General features: G+C 45.7%; 1 protein-coding gene across 1 annotated transcript in view; it reads left to right on the forward strand.

Annotated features, from left to right (window-relative positions):
• Nucleotides 1-800: 800 nt before the first annotated feature.
• TJP2 (tight junction protein 2) overlaps nucleotides 801-24,092 on the forward strand; it is a 121,613-nt gene continuing 98,321 nt past the window's right edge. The window contains 1 exon segment of the mRNA XM_021694355.1: nucleotides 801-954. The gene's annotated coding sequence lies outside the window, so the exon portion shown is untranslated.

The following is a 24,092-nucleotide window of genomic DNA, read 5'->3' on the forward strand; positions in this document are numbered from 1 at the left end:
CTCTGGGGTTAAAGCTCCCGCCCTCACCTATTGTCCCAGCGGGAGGAACCGGTATTTCCGGATTGGGGCCTCAGACCCAGAGATCCCGGCTAAGGGTGAAGTTCATGGGGGAGGGGAACGGAAGCCGATCATAAAAGTTAACTTTCCACCAAAATGACCAACCTGCTTCTCACCCCACCCCCAAGCAAAAACAGAGACCCCAGCACCACCGAGCACCTACAATAATGGCCCACAACCATCCCTCCCCTGGTCTTTGAAAGGGTAGCGTAACCCCTTCCTAGCCCACACTCCTGGAGAGGATCAAAAAGCTGACCAGAGAACGAATAAAGCAAGCAGCACATCGAATCACTTTTGCCCTGGGGCGGAAAGAAAGCACAGCGGCAGTTTCGCAGAGAAGGGAAGAGGCAGTGGAATGGATGTAGCGACTGGGGGGACTGGGTGGTCCCTGCGGCCACAGTCCCGGCCCCACCGCTGGGTGGCGCGTGCGTGCCCCCCTAGTCGTGCCAACACCCCAAAGTAGAGCTGCAGTAAGCTGCGTCTCCTGCCCCAGACTCGGGCACCTGGAACCCTTGGGGTCTCGAGGAAGCAGGTGACGGCCGCTACCCACCCTCCTCCCCTCCGGGCCGCGGCTCTCTGGCTCTCCGCCCGCCCACTCCCCCTGCCACCACCCTGGATTCTTTTTTTTTTTTTTTCTTTCTCCCAAACCTCCAAACAGGAAATAGCTTGAGTCCACAATAATACAAGGAGCAGCGACCAAGGCTATTCGTGCCCGCCCATTCCCTGGGCAGCGTCCCGCACTCCGGCTCCGGCCAGGCGCCGCCAGCGACGAGCGCGGGCAGCGCAGGGGACACCCGCCCACCAGCCGGCGCCGCGTCGGAGCGCGTCCCTGCGCCCCCGGGAGCCGCCTTCGTCCTGCGCGGGAGTCCGCCGACTGCGGCCGCCCCCAGCCCGCAGGCGAGTACCCTTCTCCCTCCCCTCCCCGACCCCCAGTCGCGCGCCCCGCGGCCGCCAGGGCTCGGGCGTCGCCGGGATGCCTCCCACGGGTCCGGACCCTGCGAGCGAGGGATTTGCGGGGTGTGGCGGGGCACTGGCGCCTTGGATCGGCGTGCGAGCGGAGGTGAAGGGCAGCGAGTTGATGCCCCCCCATCTCCCTGTGGATTCGCGGTGCACTTTATTGGGCACTGATTTTTTCCTCTCTGGGGATGCCTAGCGGACTTCTGCCTCCCCGTCCTCCCGGGGGACTTCAGCGCACCATAGGTTTTTCTTGGGGGATCGTTTGGAAGTGGGTTCTGGCCCGCACCTGTGGCAGCTACAGGTGCCTGGGAGCCACCGTCTTTTTCCTACCTGGCTTGGCGCCTTCTCCCCCAAGGAATAGGGACCGTTTCACTTTCTGTTGAGCTTCTCTTTAACCAGGATAAAAGGGCCTCTGAGCTTCTGTTGGCGCAGCCAGCGTTTGCGGTAGTGGAAGGGGTAGGAGCTGGTGCCATGGGGCCGAGGGAGGCGCTGGTTGGTTGCAAGCAGGTGGGGATTGCCAGCAGAGTCTCGGGCGGGTCTCAGCCACGGGGCTTGCAAACCTCGCACAACCGAGAGCCCGACTGCACAGTCCCGGAGCTGCCCGCGGGCCAGAGTTACCCGCGGAGCCGCGATCTGTGCCCCAAGCGCCAAAGAGCCTTCGAGGGTTTTTCCCCCCTTCCCTTTAACATGCGGGGCGTTGTCAGTGTTCAAGGCTGCAGGGCTCTTCTATAGGGAACTCAGTCAAAACCGAGTTGGAGATCTTTCTGTTGGATAAAGGCCACTGAATTCCAGGCATTCTTCGAGCTTGAGAAGTACTGTTTTGAAGTCTGCGTGAAGACTTTCTGCGAAACTGCCACTCTGTCAACTGTCCTAGCCGTCTGTGGCAGCTTCCTAGTCCCGGAGGTGGGTGGGGACACTTGGGAAGCCCCCTGGTCATGACGGCTTTCTGTGTGTCTAAACGCATTTTTACAAACGGTGGTTGGCAGATAATTTCCGTCCTTAACCAGTTCACCTGAGAGGTGTGATCAACCCTCATTTCCCGGTGAGGGGCCCGTGGTTCTTGAAGGTTAGATGGATGGGGCTCTGGGGCCTTGCGGCTTCAAGTGAGGTCCAGGGCACCAGCGGCTTCACCTGGGGGCCTGTTAAAAGTGGGCCCAGACCTGCTGGTTCAAGACCCCCCGGGGATCGTTTGCACAATAACGTTTGAAAAGCACCGGCCTAGGGTATCTTGGGGTGAAGTACTCTGTCCAGTGTGAAGAAGTGATTTACAATACGCACATTTTCATCAAGTCCTACATTTGAACCTTCATTTTGCCAAAGCAGGACAAACACACTTAAGCCGCAGGGGTCACAGCCCCTCCACCGCAGTGTCAGGCTCCTCAACGAGATTTGGACATGTGATTAGCATACTAGCCTGTGAATTTTTTGTTTCTGGATACTTTTATTCTTTGACTGTTATTATTTTTTTCTTTTTTTGAAAATTATTTTAATTCAGTTAATTAACATATAATGTATTATTGGTTTCAGAGGTACAGGTCAGTGATTCATCAGTCTTATATAATACTCAGTGCTCATTACATCACATGCCCTCCTTAATGTCCATCCCGCAGTTACCCTATCCCCCCAATCCCCTTCTTTGGCTTATTATTATGATAAAATATATATAACATGAAATTCACCATTTTAATCGTTTTAAATGTATGATTCAGTGACGTTAAGTACACTGACAATGCAACCATCCCGACTCTCCATTTCCAGAACTTTTTCATTGTTCCAAACAAAAACTCTACCCATTAAACAATACCCCATTCTCCCCTCTCCTCAGCCCCACAACTTCTGGATACTTTAAATGATATATTTTTGTAGGGTGGAGAAAAGGCTGAATCGGAATGTAAAGTAAAAGTAAAATCATGTTCAAAGAAAATATATAAACATGTAGAGATTCCTGGGTCACTGTCCTGGTGGACATGGTACTATAGCTCCAGGTTCTTAGAGTGCATATGCTTTCTTTAAACAAACAACCCAAAACTCATGAGGGTTTCCTTTTTGTTTTGGCTGCAAAGGAATGGAGCTACCAGGGCTCAAACGCACTGATTAACTAGATGCACATTAATAAGTAGATGCCTGGTGACATTTATCTGTTTCTTTTAACTGGTTTTATTTTAGGTATCCTGTTTATATTGGGTTTATTATTATTTTTCTAACAGTGACTCAAACACATTTTTGAAAGTAGTTGAATAAACCTTAAGGAAAAAGCTGGTGCGGGGCACCTGGGTGGCTCAGTCGGTTACGCGTCTGCGTTTGGCTCAGGTCATGATCCCAGGATCCTGGGATTGAGCCCCACATTGGGCTCCCTCTCCCCCTCCTCCCCACTCATGCTGTCTCTCTCTGTCAAATAAATAAATAAAATCTTCAAAAAAAGAAAAAAAAAGGAAAAAGTTGCTTGGTAAATATAGGAGGAGGTCACAGCAGGACTTCAGAAAGCAGATTTGAAATAATTTTCCCAAATTACCCATATGTATTTTGTTTCTGCTTTCATGTTAAATGAGTCTAATGGTCCAACAACATTATTTCTAGTTATAAAAATGTTTGTATAATTGAGGAAAGCCTTGTAATAATGAAATGTAAGATGCATTTGTCTGCATCTGCTTAAAATTGCCCAGCTTGTGATCTGGGGACATGCATTTCAATGAGAACATAAATATGAATTGGCAAACTAAGAAAAGCGGTTTCATTCATGAGCTAAGAGAGTCATTGTTATGGGTCAAGGATGTGGTTTCAGGGTGCCTGGCTGGCTCAGCAGAGCATGTATCTCTTGGGATTGTGAGTTGGAGCCCCATGTTGGGTGTAGAAATTACTTAAAAATAAAATCTTTAAAAATTACTTTAAGAATCTCTAAAGATAAAATCTCTTAAAAAATCTCTAAAAAAAAAAAAGAATGTGGTTTCTAATACATAAGTGATCAAGGATATTGGGAAGATTTACTAAGTAGCTGAGTAGTGGGAAATCCTTCAAATTCTTCCCAGATTCTTTTTTCTTTTAGTAAGATACTTGACTTTTCCTGTGTTATGACCTTTATCGGAAAGAAGCTATTGACTTGTAGGAAGGAACTTACAGCTTCCTTTGACTGAAAAATACCTTTGAAATGAGGAATAAAAGATAATTCAAATGGGCAAAATTAGACAAAAATTCTCCCTCTTGAGGATATTCTTGTATTTGCAGAAATTCAGATTGTTGTCTCCTTGTAATGGTAGTAAGGCAAAAGAGAAAAGGTTTTCCTTCTTCTGCTGCGTTGTTCTCTTCTGAAATAGCAATATAATTCAGAGTTTTATTGGTGAACAAATGCTGTTTTGTAGTCCACACATGAGAAAAAAATTCCTTAGAATGTGTCCAGTGAATGGTTTTTTCAGTGATGCCAGAGGAATCATTTGGGGAGTTTAGTAAAAATGGATGACGTTGCTCATCATTCTCAAGATCTGAGGTTTTAGTAGCCCGAATGTTTGAAAGAACCCACTGGTCTCTATTTGATTTATTTTTTATTTTTTTTAAAGGAGAATTTGAAGTGTTTTATTATTTTTTTTATTTTTTTCCCAAAGATTTTATTTATTTATTTGTCAGAGAGAGAGAGCAAGCGAGCACAAGCAGGGGAAGCAGCAGGCAGAGGGAGAATTTATTTGAGACAGAACGAGCACAAGCAGGGAGGAGGGTTAGAGGGAGAGGGAGAAGCAGACTCCCCACTCGGCAGGGAGCCTGAACCGGGGCTCGATCCCAGGACCCTGAGATCATGACCTGAGCTGAAGGTAGACCCTTAACCGACTGAGCCACCCAGGCGTCCCTGGACTATTTGATTTAGAATCCATGCCTGTTGCAAATTAGGTACTTTCCGACACATTTTCATTAAATCTTTATAATGACCTTGAGAGAGGTATTTCTTTTTTCCTCTCATTTTACAGATGAGAAAACTGAAGCCAGTTGTGGTCTTCCTACCCTAGACCATGGTTCTTTCCATTGTTCTTCCATGTAGAATTGTCCCTGTCTACAAATCCCCCTTCACCTCCAAGAAGCTATGTATTCATTGATATCTTAATTTTTTTTTTTTTTTAAGATTTTATTTATTTGACACAGAGAGAGAGACACAGCGGGAGAGGGAACACGAGCAGGGGGAGTGGGAGAGGGAGAAGCAGGCTTCCTGCGGAGCAGGGAGCCTGATGCAGGGCTCGATCCCAGGACCCTGGAATCGTGACCTGAGCCGAAGGCAGATGCTTAACCAACTGAGCCACCCAGGTGCCCCGTATTCATTATCTTTTGGAACATCAGGTACTACATGCACTAGGTCCTTAGGCAAATAAAAAGATGAGCCAAAACTGAAATAAATTCCCAAAGAGCAAAGGATTTAAAAGTAAGACCTCTGATGAGTGATCAGTTAGATTATACTTGTCTTGGGGCGCCTGGGTGGCTCAGTCGTTGAGCATCTGCCTTCGGCTCGGGTCATGGTCCCGGGGTCCTGGGGTCGAGCCCCGCATCGGGCTCCTTGCTCGGCGGCCTGCGTCTCCCTCTCCCACTACCCCTGCTTGTGTTCCCTCTCTCGCTGTGTCTCTCTCTGTCAAAAAATAAATAAAATCTTTAAAACAAAAAAGATTATCCTTGGCTTGAATGTAGCATTATTGTAGCTGGGCAAGATGTGGGCATTCTCCTTACTGAGATAGTCAGCCTTGCCATCTCTGCACATAGGCCAGTCAGTAGCTATGTGACACCCTGAGATGCTACAGAGTATAGAAGAAAGGACACAGGATTTAGGTGCAGGACTAACATCTGCCCTGAACACCTGACTTGGGGGGAGTAGACCTCATATACTCTGAGTGTCCACATTCCTAAATAGAAAGGTAGGGGCATAATTATCTCCCTTTAAGATTATAGTAAGGACTGCAAAGAACCTTATTTGTAAAAGTGCTTGTAAATTTTATTTATTTTTATTTTTTTAAAAGATTTTATTTATTTATTTGACAGAGAGAGACACAGCGAGAGAGGGAACACAAGCAGGGGGAGTGGGAGAGGGAGAAGCAGACTCCCCGCTGAGCAGGGAGCCCGATGCGGGGCTCAATTCCAGGACCCTGGGATCACAACCTGAGCCGAAGGCAGACACTTAACGACTGGGCCACCCAGGCGCCCCAAGTGCTTGTAAATTTTAAAATGATAGTAGAAATCTATCTCTTATTTTCATTTGGGAGAAATTTATAATATAAAAAAGACAGAAGAAGCTACATATTTGAGGTACCTAATACTTTTTAGTTAACTGAATCTGTAATTCTCTTCTTGCTTTAGGCCATTAAGAAAGTAATTTTATTGGGACCCCTGGGTGGCTCAGTCGGTTAAGCGTCCAACTCTTGAGTTCGGCTCAGGTCATGGTCTCAGGGTCGTGAGGTTGAGCCCCATGTCCGGCACTGCACTGAGCTTGGAGGCTGCTTAAGATTCTCTCTCTCCTTCTCCATCTGCCCCTCCCCCCGCTCACACACACTCTTTCTCTTTCTCTCTCTCAAAAAAATTAATAATAATTTTACTGAGATATAATTCACATGCCATACAATTCACCTATTTTAAGTATACAATGCATTGGTTTTGAGTATATTCCCAGAGTTGTGCAACCATTACCATAATCAACTTCAGGATATTTTTATTGCCAGGTATTCTAAAAAGTATACCACTCCTCCATGAACCTTTTCCATCCCCTAGCTGGCATCTCCCAATCCCTTTCCCTCCCCATGCTAAACAACCACTAATCTACTTTCTGTCTACAGATTTGCTTATTCAGGACCTTTCATATAAATGGAATTACACAGTATGTGGTCCTGTATATCTGGCCTTTTTTTCATTTAGCATAATGTTTTCATGGTTTATCTACACGGTAGCATGATTCAGTGCTTTACCCTTCTTATTGCCAGTTAATGGTCCATTATATGTGTATGCCACATTTTGTTTATCCATTCATCTGTTGATGGACACTTGGGTTGCTTCCATTTTTTGGCATAATATTATGAATAATGCTGCTGTGAACATTCATGTACAAATGTTTTTATGTGGTCATATGTTTTCATTCCTTTTGGGTACATACCTACAAGTGAAAAACAGATGATAACTCTGTGTTTGACATTTTCAGGAACTGCCAGACGACTTTCCAAAGTAGCTGTACCACCTTAGACTCCTATCAGCAATGTATGACAGCTCCAATTTCCCAACATCTTCATCAACACTTCTTGTCTTTTTTATTTTAGCCATCCTAGTTGGTGCGACATGTTTTTTTTTTTTAAGATTTTATTTATTTTTATGTATTTGAGAGAGAGAGAGAGAGTGTGTGTGTACATGCGTGCAAGCAGAGGTGGGGGGCGGAGAGGGAGAGGGGCAAGCAGACTCAGTGCTGAGGGCTGAGCCTGCCATGGGGCTCTATCCCTCGACCTGAGATCACAACTTGAGACCACCACCTGAACCGAAATCAAGAGCCAGAAGCTCAAATGACTGGGCCATCCAGGCGCCCCTGTGTGACGTGGTTTTTTTGATTCACATTTTCTTTTTCTTTTAAATATTTTATTTATTTATTTGAGAGAGAGAATGAGAGAGAGCACATGAGAGTGGGGAGGGTCAGAGGGAGAAGCAGACTCCCTGCCGAGCAGGGAGCCCGATGCGGGACTCGATTCCTGGACTCCAGGATCATGACCTGAGCTGAAGGCAGTCGCTTAACCAACTGAGCCACCCAGGCGCCCATTGATTCACATTTTCTGATGGCTAATGATGTTGAGCATCTTTTCACGTGCTTATTTATTAGGCCATTTGTTCCTGACTTTTTTTCCTTTTATTCTTTTTAATTTTTATTTATTTATTATTTATTTGAGAGAGAGAGAAAGAGAGAGAGCATGAGCAGGAGGAGGGGTAGAGGGAGAAGCAGACTCCCCGCTGAGTAGAGAGCCCGACATGGGGCTTGATCCCAGGAACCCCGGGATTATGACCTGAGCAGAAGGCAGACGCTTAAGTGACTGAACCACCCAGGCACCCCACTTTTATTCTTTTTTAAAGGAAAACTAGACAGAGAAAGGAAAATCAGTTTTTAATAGATTCCCTAGTTTCCATGGTTTAGGACACTGAAAATGTAAATTGAGCCCATTGCTCTTTTGAAATTTTGAAAGTTTTGGCTCATCCTTTTATTTGCCTTAGGGCCTCATGCGGGTAGTACCTGATGTTCCAAAGGATTTGAGTGAAGAATTAATGAATATGTAGTTTCTTCGAGTTGAAGGGGAGTAAGTAGGCAGGGACCTATTATTCTACATGCTGATTTAATGCACACGAAAAAATCATGCACCTCTCAAACGTTAATAACACACCAAATGTGTGCACATCACACCACCCCCCAAAAAAGGATTGGTGCTAATAATGGACATTTGAAACACTTTAACTAAAATATTGTTTGATATTGTGCAGGTTAATATTTATCCATTCTACTTATTAAAATATACAGTAAAATGCTTTAAAAATCCTATTAGTAAATTGTTTATATATACAATATATTGTCTGTATTTTATTGGGGTACTCTTCATGTACCTCCAAATGGAAGATACACTGATAGACATTTTGCCTGAGTTAGTTCATTTTGTTTTTTCTTTCCCAAGCTGCACGGCAGTGTTTTGCTCTGTAGTCGTGTGGAGAATTACCTTCATGCCCTACAGTCACAAATTAATCATGAATTTTAAAAATACCTGTTGCATTTTGGAGGCCCACCATATCGAACTTGGGTTGTGCTGTTTTGCTCTTGTATTACTGGGAAATGTAGGCAGCATTACGAGAAATAGGGAATTAGGCTGGATTTAGAAACATTTGAGAATTGTTTGAGACAGCCACAGGATAAACAAGTGCAAGTGTGTAGTGCATTGGTTCTCAAACATTAACCATCTGAATCGCCTGGACGGCTTGTCCAAACACATATCTGCAGCTGCACTCCCTGAGTTTTTAGCTTCTGATTTGGTGGGTCTGGGGTGGAGCTTGAGAATCTGCCTCTCTAACAAGTAATCAGGCAATGCTGATGCTGCTGGTCTGGGGATTGTGTGTTGAGAACCAGTGGTTTGGAGGCATTTGGAAGTGTCAGACTGGAGCAAGAGTCGGGGAAGGGACAAAGCTGGAGGGTAGCTGGGTGCCCTGTGCATGCAGGAGCTTGGTGGAGCCAGGGGAGGGGGTAGCATTGAGGGAGGCAGACACGAGTGCTGGGAACTGAAATGCAGGGATGCGGTGGGGAGGGGTGGCTGGAGGAAGAGAAACCCCTGGGATAGGGAAGGCAGGGGCAGAAGGCTCTTAGGAGACCAGGCCCACAGACTCTGTGTAAACTGGGGAGTAAGGGCATGTCTGCGGGGTTGGTTGCAGAGTGGGGAGGGACGGGCTGTCACCGGCTAGTGGATGCTGTAGTTGTATGGGCCTGGCTTTTCCACCCCTTCCAGGAAGCCCAGCATTACCGGGTAGTGGGATATGCTGCTTGGGGACCCCAGGGTCAAGTGTGCACTTTCCTCATCAGACCAGAAGCCCCGTTAGTCCTTCAGGCCATAGTCCTGGAGTCACTACTGAACCCTCTCCCTCTTCTTGCCTGTCACCACCAATCATACTTAGCTTAGAACCAAGGTGAGCTTTGTCAACCAGGAGCAAGAACCCTTTATGCAGGTAGTGACCTTGAATTTTACTTTTCTTCCCTTCATGTATTTGCTGTTCAGCTTAATAGCTTTAGGATCTGTGCTACTAAGTGTCTAGTCTCCTTAGCGTAACTGGGCATAAGCCGATTCAGAGCAGGGGTGCTGACGTCCGGGTTATGAAGGTCGGGTTTGCTACAGAAGAGAAAGCCAAGAAGGACAGTGGCAACCCAGCGCTCTGGGGTCTTCTGAAGCTGAGCTGTGTTCCACCCTTCCTGCTGGTTTCATGCAGTTCAGACAAACATCCCCTAATTTTATTTTACATTTAATTTTAAAGGAATCTTCATTGTATCTGAGGATGTAGAGCATTTCTTTTGAGTTTTGGAAGAAGGCCAAATACTGCCCAAGGTGTTCTAGGTTATCATTTGGGGGTACCTGTCGTTAGCAGAGAGGGTTTACTGTCAGTGGCTATGAACTAGCTGCTCAGCTCTGCCTGGTACTTGCTGATCGGCCAGGAGCTGAGTTAGTCTCTTTACTCTACTTTAGACTTGTCTGTCCCTGATCCCACTCAGCCAGTTGCACACCTTTGCATTCCTGCCGGGCCCCTGTGGGCTCTCCTCCTGTAACAGACAGGACTGGACAGGAAGCATTTCGCAACGCTTCTCCTGTGCAGAGACAGTGTCTTGGCGTCCCCAGGACCACCCCCAGCTTCAGTGATTTGTTTTTTTTTTTTAAGATTTTATTTATTTATTTGACAGAGAGAGACACAGCGAGAAAGGGAACATAAGCAGGGGGAGTGGGAGAGGGAGAAGCAGGCTTCCCACCAAGCAGGGAGCCCGATGTGGGGCTCGATCCCAGGACCCTGGGATCATGACCTGAGCCGAAGGCAGAAGCTTAACGACTGAGCCACCCAGGTGCCCCTCATTCTTTTCATTATAACTTAAAAAAAAAATCTCGGGGCTCCTGGGTTCAGCATCCAACTTCATTTCAGCTGGGGTTGTGGTCTCAGGGTCCTGAGATCTGTGTCCGCCTAGGGCTCCACACTCAGCGGGGAGTCTGCTTGGGATTCTTTCTCTCCCTCTGCTCCCCTCCCACACTCTAATAAATAATAAATAAATAAAATCTTTTAAAAAAAAGTAATCTCTACTCAGAACATGGGGCTTGAACTCATGACTCTGAGATCAAGAGTCACTCTCCCATGCACTCATGTATTCTTTTTTTTTTTAAAGATTTTATTTATTTATTTGACAGAGAGAGAGAGAGATCACAAGCAGAGGGAGTGGCAGGCAGAGGGAGAGGGAGAAGCAGGCTCCCCGCTGATCAAGGAGCCCGATGTGGGGGCTCGATCCCAGGACCCGGGGATCATGACCAGAGCTGAAGGCAGACGCTTAACGACTGAGCCACCCAGGCGTCCCTGCACTTGTGTATTCTTTTTTTTTTTTTTTAAGATTTTATTTATTTATTTGAGAGAGAGAGAATGAGATAGAGAGCATGAGAGGGGGGAGGGTCAGAGGGAGAAGCAGACTCCCTGCTGAGCAGGGAGCCCGACGCGGGACTCGATCCCGGGACTCCAGGATCATGACCTGAGCTGAAGGCAGTCGCTTAACCAACTGAGCCACCCAGGCGCCCCCCCCTTTTTTTTTTAAAGATTATTTATTTATTTGAGAGAGAGAGAATGAGAGACAGAGAGCATGAGAGGGAGGAGGGTCAGAGGGAGAAGCAGACTCCCCGCCGAGCAGGGAGCCCGATGCGGGACTCGATCCCGGGACTCCAGGATCATGACCCAAGCCGAAGGCAGTCGCCCAACCAACTGAGCCACCCAGGCGCCCTGCACTTGTGTATTCTTAACACACACTCTTAATGCCTGTACTCTACCAGGCAACGTGCCAGGTGCTAGGGATACAATGGTGGGCAGAGCAGAGTCTGCTCTCACGAGACCCACCTTCTAGAGGGAGACAAATAAATGGCAGTTACATTTCATTATGATGGTGACATACCAAGGGCCCCAAGGCACCTGCCCAGGCTCAGTGAGTGTAAAGAAGGCATGAATTTTATAATCAGACCAACCTGGGTAGGAATCACACCTCTACTACTTATTACCCGTGTGGCCGTGGGCAAACTGCCTAGTCACAGGGTGCCTGAATGTCTTCATCTGAAAACAGGGAGATGTTATAACCACTTCTTAAGCTGGTTGTGAAAATCGAACAAGGTAATGCATGTAGAATGCTCATCTCAGTGACTGGAACAGTGGATGTGTTCGCTACATAATGGCTGAGTGGCATCTAGGCGGGGGAAGGCTGTGTTAGCTGGAGGGAATGGTATCCGCCCTACCCTTGCTCTGTGTAGACTCTGCTGCCTGTCTCTCTCCGGCCCTGGGCTCAGAGGTGCTCGCTCTGCTTACTGGTCTGAGAACGCTCTTTGCTGTTATGCTTTTTCTGGCTCTTGGGGATACTTTCCTCTCTGCCTGATGCTTCAGATCTTTTTGTCAGCCTAAGGGATATCTGCATATTATTAAGACCTAACCCAAGTACCTTCCCTACGAAGGTTTTCCCAAGCTAGGATGCTCAGACAGAATTGTCCCCTCTCCCTGTTGTCCCACAGTCACTCACATCCGTATTATAGCATACAGTTGTCCCTTCGTTAGACTGGGTGATTCTTGAGGGCGGGGAGGCCTGGGTATTTCTGTATGTCCAGTGTCAGTCAGTGTTGGATAGGGAGTGGTTCAGTGGCTGTCCAACCAGTGAATGAATGAGTGAGTGTTGGGCTGGACTAGAAAACTCAGTAGGAAATTGACATAGTGTCAGCAAAATAGGCCTCCACCCTCAGAGCAGAGCTTACAGTCTGGAGGGGGAGGCAGCTGGTAAACAGGTAAATACAAATACGTAATTAGAGACTGAGGAGTGACACAAGACAGCAGTCTGGCCCAGCTGCAGGCACAAGGGTGGCTGGAATAGGGAGACAGACGAGGTCCGAACGTTGATGCTCTGAGCAGTGTGCACTCACCTTCTGGAGCCTGGCTGATGCTGGAGGCTGGAAGGACTGGTCAGGCAGAGGGCCCCACCAGGAGAGCCAGGAGTCCTCCAGATGGGAAGATATAGGCAGATCAAAGGCTAGTGGCGCCTCAGCAGCCAAAGGGCAGGACTGAGAGGAGATCTAAGTGGACACTTGGGGAGTCGAAGTGGTTCACTCCAGAGCACTGAAAATGGGTTGAGGAACCCAGGGCTGATTGAGGGAGTGGCACCCATTGAGCTGAAAGACCTGTCTGAGCTGGATCTAGGACCTTAGTCCATTCAGGCTTCCATAACAGGATGCCATAGACTGGGGGGCTTAAACAACAGACATTTATTTTTCACAGTTCTGGAGGGCAGGAAGTGCGAGAAAAGGGTGCCAGCAGGGTGGGGTTCTTGGTGAGGGCCCTCTTCCTGGCTTGCGGAAGGCCACCTTCTCACTGTGTGCTCCCATGGTTTTTCCGGGGTGCATGAGCATGGATAGAGAGAGTGATCTTGCTCTCCCTCTTCTTGGGAGGGCACTTACCCAGTTATGAGGATCTTGATTTCATGACCTCATCTAAACCTAATTTACCTCCCAAACACCTCACGTCCACATACTATCACCCGAGGGATTAGGGCTTCAATTGCAGAATTTTGGAGGGACATATTCAGTCCATAGAACCTGGGCCAGTAAGTATTTGCTGAGTAAAGAATAATAGCACTTCATATGGTCCAGGCCCTAAGAGTTTTGCATATGTTCATAGAATTTAATTCTCACCCAATCTTAACAAGTGGGTGCTACTATCATTCCCTATTTACAGATGAGGAGACTGAGGCTCAGAGAGTTTAAAAGACTTGCCAAGGCCACTCAGCTAATTAAGTATGAAGCCGGGATTCAAACACAGGCAGTCTGGTTCTAGAGTGTAGGGTCTAAACCATTATACCTTGCTGCCTCTTAATAAGGAAGTAAAACCCAATATTATTGGGTGTCTGTCATATGCTGGTTCCTGAGCAAGGAGAAGTCCTAGAGATACCAAGATGAATAGGACATCATACCTACCTTCTGGGCCATCATAGAAAGCTCAGGGAAACAGACCTAATTTTTTGAAGCCGGTTAAAATGTGTTGTTGAGCCCAACAAGGAACTGTCTCTTACTTTTTCTATGGGCCATAGAACCATCAGCGGAGGGAAGTGTTTTCCTATTTCAAATGTGTCCAATGGCAGAAGTGCTCGCAAAAAAAAATCTATCGTCGGGGCGCCTGGGTGGCTCAGTCGTTGGGCGTCTGCCTTCGGCTCAGGTCATGATCCCGGGGTCCTGGGATCGAGCCCCGCATCGGGCTCCCTGCTCGGTGGGGAAGCCTGCTTCTCCCTCTCCCACTCCTCCTGCTTGTGTTCCCTTTCTCACTGTGTCTCTCTCTGTCACATAAATAAATAAAATCTTAAAAAAAAAAATCTATTGTTTAGGAAATAGCGGGCTGATTCATCAAATTAAAATTTGCTCTTTATTTTTAGTAGCGTGTACAGTATAATGAGAATAATTACATGATGGTAACAGGTACCCTAAACTTGATAATACTGTCCAGATACAGGTTGGGAAAAAGCAGAACCAGTTATGTAAAAAAAGCTTTTTTAAACAAAAATTTTGGATAGTTTTTTTTTTTTTAAGATTTTATTTATTTATTTGACAGAGAGAAACACAGCGAGAGAGGGAACACAAGGAGGGGGGAGTGGGAGAGGGAGAAGCAGACTCCCCGCCGAGCAGGGAGCCTGATGCGGGGCTCGATCCCAGGACCCTGGGATCATGACCTGAGTCAAAGGCAGACGCTTAACTAAACTGAGGCACCCAGGCGCCCCTTACAGGAAAGTTTTAAATGAGAAGCCGATCTTGAGTGAGTGAGCGCTCCAGCAGTTACAGCAGACCCTTGCACTGACTTCCCACACGGGCAGAGTGCTGTCTGCACAGCCCTGGTCTTTCTCACTTGTGCCTAAGAGTTTGAAGTGCGATTCGGCTTCTTGAATTCCCGTTTTAATGGATTCAGCTTCCGCTACCAGAGACCAGCTCATTCTCACACTATCAGACATTGGCGCATCTTGAACACGGAGGATTTTTTTCCTAGCTGGTTTGCTATGAAGCCTGGGCTGGACCAAATCGCAGGCTGGACATGTCCAGGCCACCAGGTACTTCTGGGCTTTTGTCTTTCTCCATCACAGGGCAAAACTTCACAAGAGTTTTACATTTTTTTCACTTTAGGCAGCGTTATGAGTTGAATCGTATTCCCCGCCGCCGCCCCCCCAAATTCATATGTTGGAGTCCTAATGCCTAGTCCTTCAGAATGTGACCTTATTTGGAGATGGGGTCTTTACAGAGGTAATGAAGTTAAAATGAGGTCATTAGGGTGGGCCCTAATTGAATACGACTGGTGTCCTTATAAGAAGAGGACGTTTGGATGCAGACAGGTACAGAGGGAAGATAATGTAAAGTCACAGGGAGAAGACAGCCATCTACAAGCCAAGGAGAGAGCCCTGCCTCGTGGTCCTCAGAACGAACCAACCTGTCAACACCTTGATCTTGCACTTCCAGCCTCCAGAACCATGAGCTGAATAAATTGTAAGATTTCTGCTGGTTAAGTTCCCTAGTATGAGGTACTTTGTTACGGCAGCCCTAGCAAACTAATTTGGGCGGAGTAAGAAATCCTGCCTGAAACCAAGTGAACTGCTAAGACAGCAGCTGTAACGACACACTCCACCTTCTCCCACTGATATCCCGGGAGAGTGAGCCTGGGGCTCACATAATCGGGTTCTTCTGCCTTAAAACTACACAGTGTCTTCTGGGTTCATCAGGATTATAGCTTCAGGGCTGGATGAGGCTCCTCCATGGGGCCCCACTCTGAGGCTCTGCACCCAGCTCAGCTGCAGCACTGATCGCTGACCAGGGCTCTGCCTGGATCCAAACCTGTATCTGACAATCAGGCAGACCATTACTGCAGAGGGTTGGGGGCAGGCCCAGATAGATTGGGAAGTCAACCCCCTCAATTGCCAGGATTCCTTCTTTCCTTTAATTAATCTTCTTCCATGGCCCAGAGGACCTACCCTATCCTCTGCACATGCTTAAATACATAATTTAAACTCTGTGTTTCCAGTTTTGACAGATTTAAGCAGAAAGTATTTGAGAGGCCCAAAGAAGGAGTAACCTAGCTGGGTCTGGGGTGGGGGGTGGGAGGCCTTCAACCAAAGAGAGCTTTCTGGAAAAAATGAAGCCGCAATTAGTTAGCAAGGAAAAGAAAATAACACACACTTTCATGGTGTGCATTACATGTGTGAAGTGCTGTGCATTACATGTGCTAAATGCTTTACACATGGTGACTGATTTAGTTTTTAAAACAACCCTATGGGGGCGCCTGGGTGGCTCAGTTGGTTAAGCGACTGCCTTCGGCTCAGGTCATGATCCTGGAGTCCCGGGATCGAGTCCCGCATCGGGCTCCCTGCTCGGCAGGGAGTCTGCTTCTCCCTCTGACCCTCCTCCCTCTCATGCTCTCTGTCTCTCATTCTCTCTGTCTCAAATAAATAAATAAAATCTTTAAAAAAATAAATAAATAAAACAACCCTATGAGGTCAGTGCTATTATTAACCCCATTTGTAGATGGAAAAACTGAGGCAAAGAGACCTTAAGTGGTGACCAAGATCACAGAGCTAATTAGAGGGGGAGCTGGACTTCAGTCCTGGGCAGTGTGGTGCCCCCAGTCATGCTGGGAGTGGAGGGGTGTGTCAGCAGCGGAATCGTGGGATTGTGTGAACTACACTTGTCAAAGCTGACCGCTTTTATCTCAATGCTTCGGAGCTGGTGTAGTCCCTACCAAGTTCCAGAGACGCTGTCCCTGAAATTGCAGAGCAGAAGGGACTAATACCCTCCTAACCCAACTAATGGCCAAGCCCTTCTTGACTTAAGCCAGCTCCTGTCAGTGTTCTAAATTCTGTGCATTGCCTCCTCACTCATCTGTGCCCAAGCAAGAGAACCGCTAGAATCCTACAACTCTAGGTTCAGAGTAGAAACATAATACGAACACAGTTTCTTCCAAAAGCAATAGGGAGCAGATTTCCCGCACATGAGGAGTGGGAAGTTTTTTATTTCTTAGGAATGAGGAATCCATGAATTATTATGTATACACAATATTTGGGAGGAATAGTTAATTAAGTGATTTTAATGTTGGCTATTAATTATTCTGCAGCAGAGGTTAAAAATGTGGCGACTGTTATAAGGGAGAACCTCTGTAGTTGGTGGGTACCACCTATGTTCTCTTTTTCAGGGTTTCCAACTCTCACTCCAGCCCCTGGGTCCTTGTTCCTTTCAGCCTGCCTGTTTTTTCAGTCTCTGTTTTTCCCCCACAAAACCACTCAGCCTTGGGCTTTTCTGGTTCTTTAACTATGTGTTGAAAGAAGTTGTGGGTGCATGGGAGGGTCAGAAGTTTGTAAGTGCACCTTGTGCTTGCCTGTAGAGAAATGAGGATTGAGGAAGGTTTCTTGAAGAGGTCTTGGGAGTGGAAAAAGGACAGATCGCAGAGGTGTAAGAGAGAGAGGGAAGGACGAGATGATAGGGATTGAATGCATATACATCATCCCCATGCATTACTAAAACCACTCCTGTGTTGTGGTCTTATTCCAGTTTTACCGATGATAAAATAGGTTCAAAAGGGTCAAGTAACTTGTTGGAAATCACTAGATGTTAAACAGCAGAGGTAGGACTCAGATCAGCCTTCCCATGTACACACAGCTCTCTTTCCCTTCATCACGGGGCTAGTATGAGTGGGCACCAGGGGACCAGGTGAGGATGGCTTCCAGGTCTCATGCCAGGCGAACCAGGCAGAGGATGCAGGAAACAGAAAAAGCTGTGGCTGCGGGCTGGGCAGGGGCGATTTCAGACACGTATTGGGTTGGGTGGAAAGACAGAATTAGAATGACGGATTTGGTGGCATCCAGTTGAAGGTAATGGTTTAAATAAATCCAGGAGAGCGTGCATTCTGAAGATGACTGTGAAGAGAGCAGGCTGGTTTGGGCAGAGGCGGCGGGTGAATCTAGGAGAGCCACAACTAATGTTCGAGAACTCTTTGGTGATTCTTTTATACCATGGAGCCTGTTTTTCTTAAGTGTTCTGTTAGATCACCTGAGTAGCAAATATGTAAATATATATTATATATGAAGATATTAAGGGGGCAGAAAATACAACGACGTGCATACAGTCATATGGTTTATTTGCAGTAAAGCTTTAAAAAAAATAGTGGTTTCCCTCACTCTTCTGCTTTTAGTGAGGGTTTTTCCAGCTCCCTGAAAAGCAGACCACACCCTGTAAAACAGCCCATTTGGGACATTAGTTCATTTCCATTTTTATACTTCTAAAGCACGGGAACGGTTAAAATACCCAGGGAAGAAGGATGTCCCCTGTTTTCCTCCAGCAAAAATAAAGGAGAAATAATCAGTTCAAGGGAACACACCACTCTGATCTGTGAATTTTTATGTTCAACTTTAATCATTCAGACTAAAGTATCTTTGAGTATCCTGACTTAAAAGCTCTTTGGGATCATTGAGACTTAAAGTTGTTTTTTATTTTATTTATTTTTTAAAGATTTTATTTATTTATTTGACAGAGAGAGACACAGCGAGAGAGGGAACACAAGGAGGGGGGAGTGGGAGAGGGAGAAGCAGGCTTCCCGCCGAGCAGGGAGCCCAATGTGGGGCTCGATCCGAGGACCCTGGGATCATGACCTGAGTGGAAGGCAGACGCTAAAGTTGTTTTTAAAATAGATCAGTGATTTTTAATCAGATAGTTGTAGTTGTAAAGAATTTCTAGAATTTGGGGCGCTAGATTTTTGTTTTCTGTGTTATTGTCCTTAAGTACTCTTACGAAGGCGTGCGCACAAAGATGACAATTTTTTAAATGGATAAATAAATAAATCATAAAACAGAACAATCTCATTTATGGAAGAAAAGCAAATTCTTTCTAATTATTTGCAAAGGAAGGATTCTTTTCCTCGTGAAAGACCCAGTTTTAGTTTCGTGTGAGGTCATCATAGATAAGAATCACTTCGTAAGATGTATGTTAAGTGCATAAAAATTTCCTATAGAAAACGGAACTTTAAAATGTACCATTGGTGGAATACCGTGTCACTTTCACTTGGGTGAAAGCGTGACAAGGGCTAGACAAAGACTAGCTGCCAGTGGGCGATGAGTTTAACTTGATTTTTTGTGTTGCTGCCAGCTCAGCCTTCATTTCTTATTTGAGAGGGCTGTATAGTAGTTTTTATCACGCGTCATTAGAAATACAATTTGTTAGAACAAAGACTGTTGTGTAAGTATAATTACATCTCCCTGTATGATTAAATGAGGGCTGTCTTGTAGCTCTTTTCAGCGGTGGCCACTGTAGCAAAACCAAGGTCAGCCTATAAAAGAATTCCTGTGACTAACTGGTACTAATTGTTTACAGAACAACCAGTGGGAGTAATATTCAGGAATATTATAGAAATGAAATATTCCGAGACCAAGTGGTTTATCCCTTGTTTTCACCACTCTGTTGGGGTTAGATTATATTAACTGTATAGTCAGGCAAGTGAAGTGGGAGTTCTTAGTCTTTTGTTGTTATTGAAATAGAACTCTGCATTGGTCTGGTCAGGACTCTCATCTTCTAAATGGGAAACTGAGGCTTAAGGAGAGATTGAAGGGTTATTTAGGCCACTGACCTTCAAACATTTTTGCTCACACACCCTACTCACATTTTTAAGCACACCCTACAATAGTAATTTATAACTGGCATATCTTTGTAACTTTTAAAAAAAAATTATTTTTATTTTAGATTTTATTTAAACTCAAGTTAGTTAACATATAGTGTATCATTAGTTTCAGGGGTAGAATTTAGTGATTCATCAGTTGCATATAACACCCAGTGCTCATCACATCACGTGCTGTCTTTAATGCCCATCACCCAGTTATCCCATCCCCTTGCCCGCCTTCCCTCCAGTAAACCTCAGTTTTATAACTGGCATATCTTAATGTAATTTAAAATATACAGTTCTCAAAGTAAATATTATGACTATTTCAAAATAAGCACTCAAGCTAAGTTTTTAATGGATGAGAGAAAATAGGAAACAGATGGTTTAATTTTTTTTTCCATACCCCAAGGACTTTTGGTGTGTACACCCCACTTCGGAGACCACGGATCAAAGCCATTCAGGTTAAAATAAAAAGACAAAGACAAAGAAACTTGCTATTGAGGAAAGAGAGAATCTATAGAAGAAGGGTTCAAGATTTGGCAGGATGGGGAAGAGTTTGGGACATTTAATTACTATGGATATTTAGGTTAATCAGGATTAACCCATAATGCCTCCCTCCTCTTTTACTTCCCTTTTATGTCTGAGTCTGTTTAGACAAGGGCTAGCACAACTCCTCTAGCCTAATCAGTGGAAAAAATATAGCTTGAAGAAGTTGTTCAGGGAGGCGGATAAGTCAGAACTTCTGAAGTACAGAAATGCAACTAAAACAAAATTTCACAGGGGCGCCTGGGTGGCTCAGTCGTTAAGCGTCTGCCTTCCGCTCGGGTCATGATCCCGGGGTCCTGGGATCGAGTCCCGCATCGGGCTCCCGGCTCAGCGGGAAGCCTGCTTCCCTCTCTCCCACTCCCCCTGCTTGTGTTCCCTCTCTCTCGCTGTGTCTCTCTCTGTCAAATAAATGAAATCTTTAAAAAAAACAAACAAACGAAATTTCACAAAAGTCAGTTATTAACTTGGATAAAAGTGTAAGTGGGATCGCCCGGGATGACCGTGGCCTTAGGCATAGCTGGATCCAGAAGCTCAAAGGAAATCATCACATCTCTGTTGGTACAGTTCTTCCTAGGTGCTAGTGATGAGCCCTGTCACGTGGCATGGAACATACGTGCCAACAGTCTTGGCATCCTATCTCCCCTGGTTTGCAGCTCAGACGGGAAGGGGGCATTTCGCTGATTGTCAGATTTTCATCCCAGGGAAGACCGGCCCATGTGTACCATGACTCGTTAGGTGGGCCACTGTGATGGACAGCCCGCCGTTAGCCCATGGAAAGAGGGCAAGAAAGGTCTTCCAAGCTGAGGGGAGACATTTACAACAAGGAGGGGGTAGAGTCTGACCATCGTCAGACAGTGTATTTTTATGCAATGGGAGCTCACCTATGTTGTGTTCTAGAGGTATTTGAAAAAGATATTAAAAAAAAAACTCAAACAGAATTGTTTCTCCATTAATTAATTAATCTTTGCTATTGACTCAAGCAAGGAGTTTATAGCATTTAGAAATGCCTTGCTAGAAAATGACAACTGGAACTCCTTACTTGTCAAAACACAGCTTTTTGGGTAGAGGTATTTGTAGAAGGAGCAAGTCAGTTTCTGATTTTAGTTCATCCAGAGGCATGCAGGCTTTTTGGGCCAATTATTTCCAGACCTTGAGATAAATCACCTCCTGTGCCATAGTACTTGAAGGATTAGCAGCTTCAAAGATTTATGGGCGGATTAATTGGGGAGTGTACGTTAGATTGCTGTGTTTAGAACCACGGTCGTCCTGCAAGTCATTTTCATTAGTGCTTATTCAAAATTCTTTAGCCTTATATAATACTGACGTTGCAGGGAAATCCGAATGAGCCTTTTCTTTTTTTTTATTTATTTGTCGCTTGGCCTCAGCCTTGCCACTACCCTCACCCCACACTTGAGTTTAATAGATTGAGCTAGGGGTAACAGAGCATCTAAAAACGCAGGGGCTTTGGGCAGTGCAAAGATTACTTCGTTTGCTTCTGCTGATCAGTACCTGAAATGTACATGACCTTGCACTGAGAGAGACAAGATGAGGTACAAGAAATACATGGGTATTTTGGAAGCCGCAGTTGGTATCACCCCACTGAACAAGAGAGAGCTTCTTCCCGAGAGCAGAAGACATGTGAACCTCTGGCAGCACCCCGGGTAAGCATAGAAGGGCAGAAGATGCTTCGTGCGTGTTTGGGGGGTCTCGATGGAGGAAAGGGTCATCCCCGTCTTAAGGGTAATAGACGGTGAGTTCTTCACTGAGAACTTGTTTCTTCCTGGCACATAGGGCCTTGCCAGACTGAATTAAAATAGTTAGTAATAAAATTCATGGTAATAATATCTCGAAGAAAAACTCTAGTCTAACAGCCAAGAAGATGAGGTAATAGGTGTTTTTACATTCGGATATTTTAATTTTCTGATTTTGACTTTTTTTTTTTTAACATGGTCTGTACATATAGAAGTTCTTAAAGATGAATTAAATGTGCCTTATTTTTTTCCTACAATGCAAGTATTTTTCTGACTAAAGTGTACATGTGGAATGTTTTAGGTATACTTTTTATTTTACTTTACATCTTTCTTTTTTTTTTAATTAATTAATTAATTAATTTGACAAAGAGAGACACAGCGAGAGAGGGAACACAAGCGGGGGAGTGGGAGAGGGAAAAGCAGGCTTCCCACCGAGCAGGGAGCCTGATGCGGGGCTCGATCCCAGGACCCTGGGATCATGACCTGAGCCGAAGGCAGTGGCTTAACCGACTGAGCCACCCAGGCGCCCCTACATCTCTTTCTAATGCCCCACTAATTTACCATGCTGAAGAAGGGTTTAGATGTTTTTTTTCTGAATGGTTAGAGGCCTCGATCCCTACTTTCTTGTCTAAAGTCCCTTCTTTTGTGTCTTTTACACATTGAAGAGAAGTTTAATTTAAGGTGTCTATATGGCAGATAGTATTTTTAAGGACTGAACTGAATTTCTGTTTTTATTTTTACATTTTTTTAAAGATTTATTTATTTGAGAGAGAGAGTGTGTGAGCATGGGGAGTAGGAGGTAGGGGCAGAGGGAGAGGGAGAAGAGAATCTCAAGCAGACTCCCCACTGAGCAGGAACCCAACATGGGGCTTGATCCCATGACCCTGAGATCACGACCTGAGCCAAAACGAAGAGTTGGGTGCTTGACCTACCGAGCCACCCAGGTACCCCTGAATTGAATTTTTAAACTGAATGAACCACACATTGGCACTCACTCAGGGATCAACTTGAGGCATCTGTGTAGCTAACGATATTTCTTTTTAAGATTATTTATTTATTTATTTGTCAGAGAGGCAGAGAGAGAGAGCACAAGCAGGGGGAGTGGCAGGCAGAGGCAGAAGCAGGCTCCCCACTGAGCAAGGACCCCCCCCCCATGTGGGACTTGATCTCAGAACCCTAGGATCATGACCTGAGCTGAAGGCAGACGCTTAAACTGACTGAGCCACCCAGGCGTCCCAGATATTTCTTTTTAAGAAGTAGAAAGTCACTAGCTTATTTTATTTGAAGATTTATTTATTTATTTTAGAGAGAGAGAGAGTGCATGAACTGGAGGGGCAGAACGAGAGGGAGAGAGAGAATCCCAAGCAGGCTCCATGCCCAGCTCGCAGCTCTACTCGGGGCTCCATCTCACAACCCTGAGATCATGACCTGAGCTGTAATCAACATTCGGATGCTTAACCGACTGAGCTGCCCACTCGCCCCAAGTCACAAGTAGCTTATTTTTATCATATAAACAATATACATTCATTAGACAAGATTTAGAAAATACAAGAAAGGGAGCGCCTGGGTGGCTCAGTCATTAAGTGTCTGCCTTCGGCTCAGGTCATGATCCCAGGGTCCTGGGATCGAGCCCCGCATCGGGCTCCCTGCTCGGCAGGAAACCTGCTTCTCCCACTCCCCCTGCTTGTGTTCCCTCACTCTGTCTCTCTGTCAAAATAAATAAACAAAATCTTTAAAAAAAAAAGAAAAAATCAGGGGGAATATCATCCGTAATCCCATTTCCCTAAGAGAATTACTATAATCATTTAGGTCAGAAGTTTTCTTTTTTTTTTTTTTTTAAAGATTTTATTTATTTATTCATGAGAGACAGAGAGAGAGAGAGAGGCAGAGGGAGAAGCAGGCTCCCAAGGAGCAGGGAGCCCGATGCAGGACTCGATCCCAGGACCCTGGGTTCATGACCTGAGCCGAAGGCAGACACTTAACCATCTGAGCCACCCAGGCGCCCCAGGTCAGAAGTTTTCAATGGAGGCGTGGGAGGGGGTGGGATTTGCCCCCCAGGGCACATTTGGTGACGTCTGGGCACAATTTTGGCTGTTACAACCTGGGGAGTTGCTACTGGTATCAAGCAGGTGGAAGTCAGGGATGCTGTCCAACATTCTAAAATGGATAGGACGGCTCCCTTCCCCCCGAACAAAGAATTATCCAGCCTAAAATGTCAATACTGCTACTGTTGAGACATTTGATTTAGGTAGATTTTCTTCCCACCTGTAAAAGGTAGTTTTTATTATTAGAAATACATTAGCTATTTCTTGAAGAAATTTTAGGGATGCTTTCGAATGGAATCCTGAGGCATCATCATCATTATTATTCATTGTT

Source organism: Neomonachus schauinslandi, chromosome 13 (genome assembly GCF_002201575.2).
Source record: "Neomonachus schauinslandi chromosome 13, ASM220157v2, whole genome shotgun sequence".
NCBI lineage: Eukaryota > Metazoa > Chordata > Mammalia > Carnivora > Phocidae > Neomonachus > Neomonachus schauinslandi.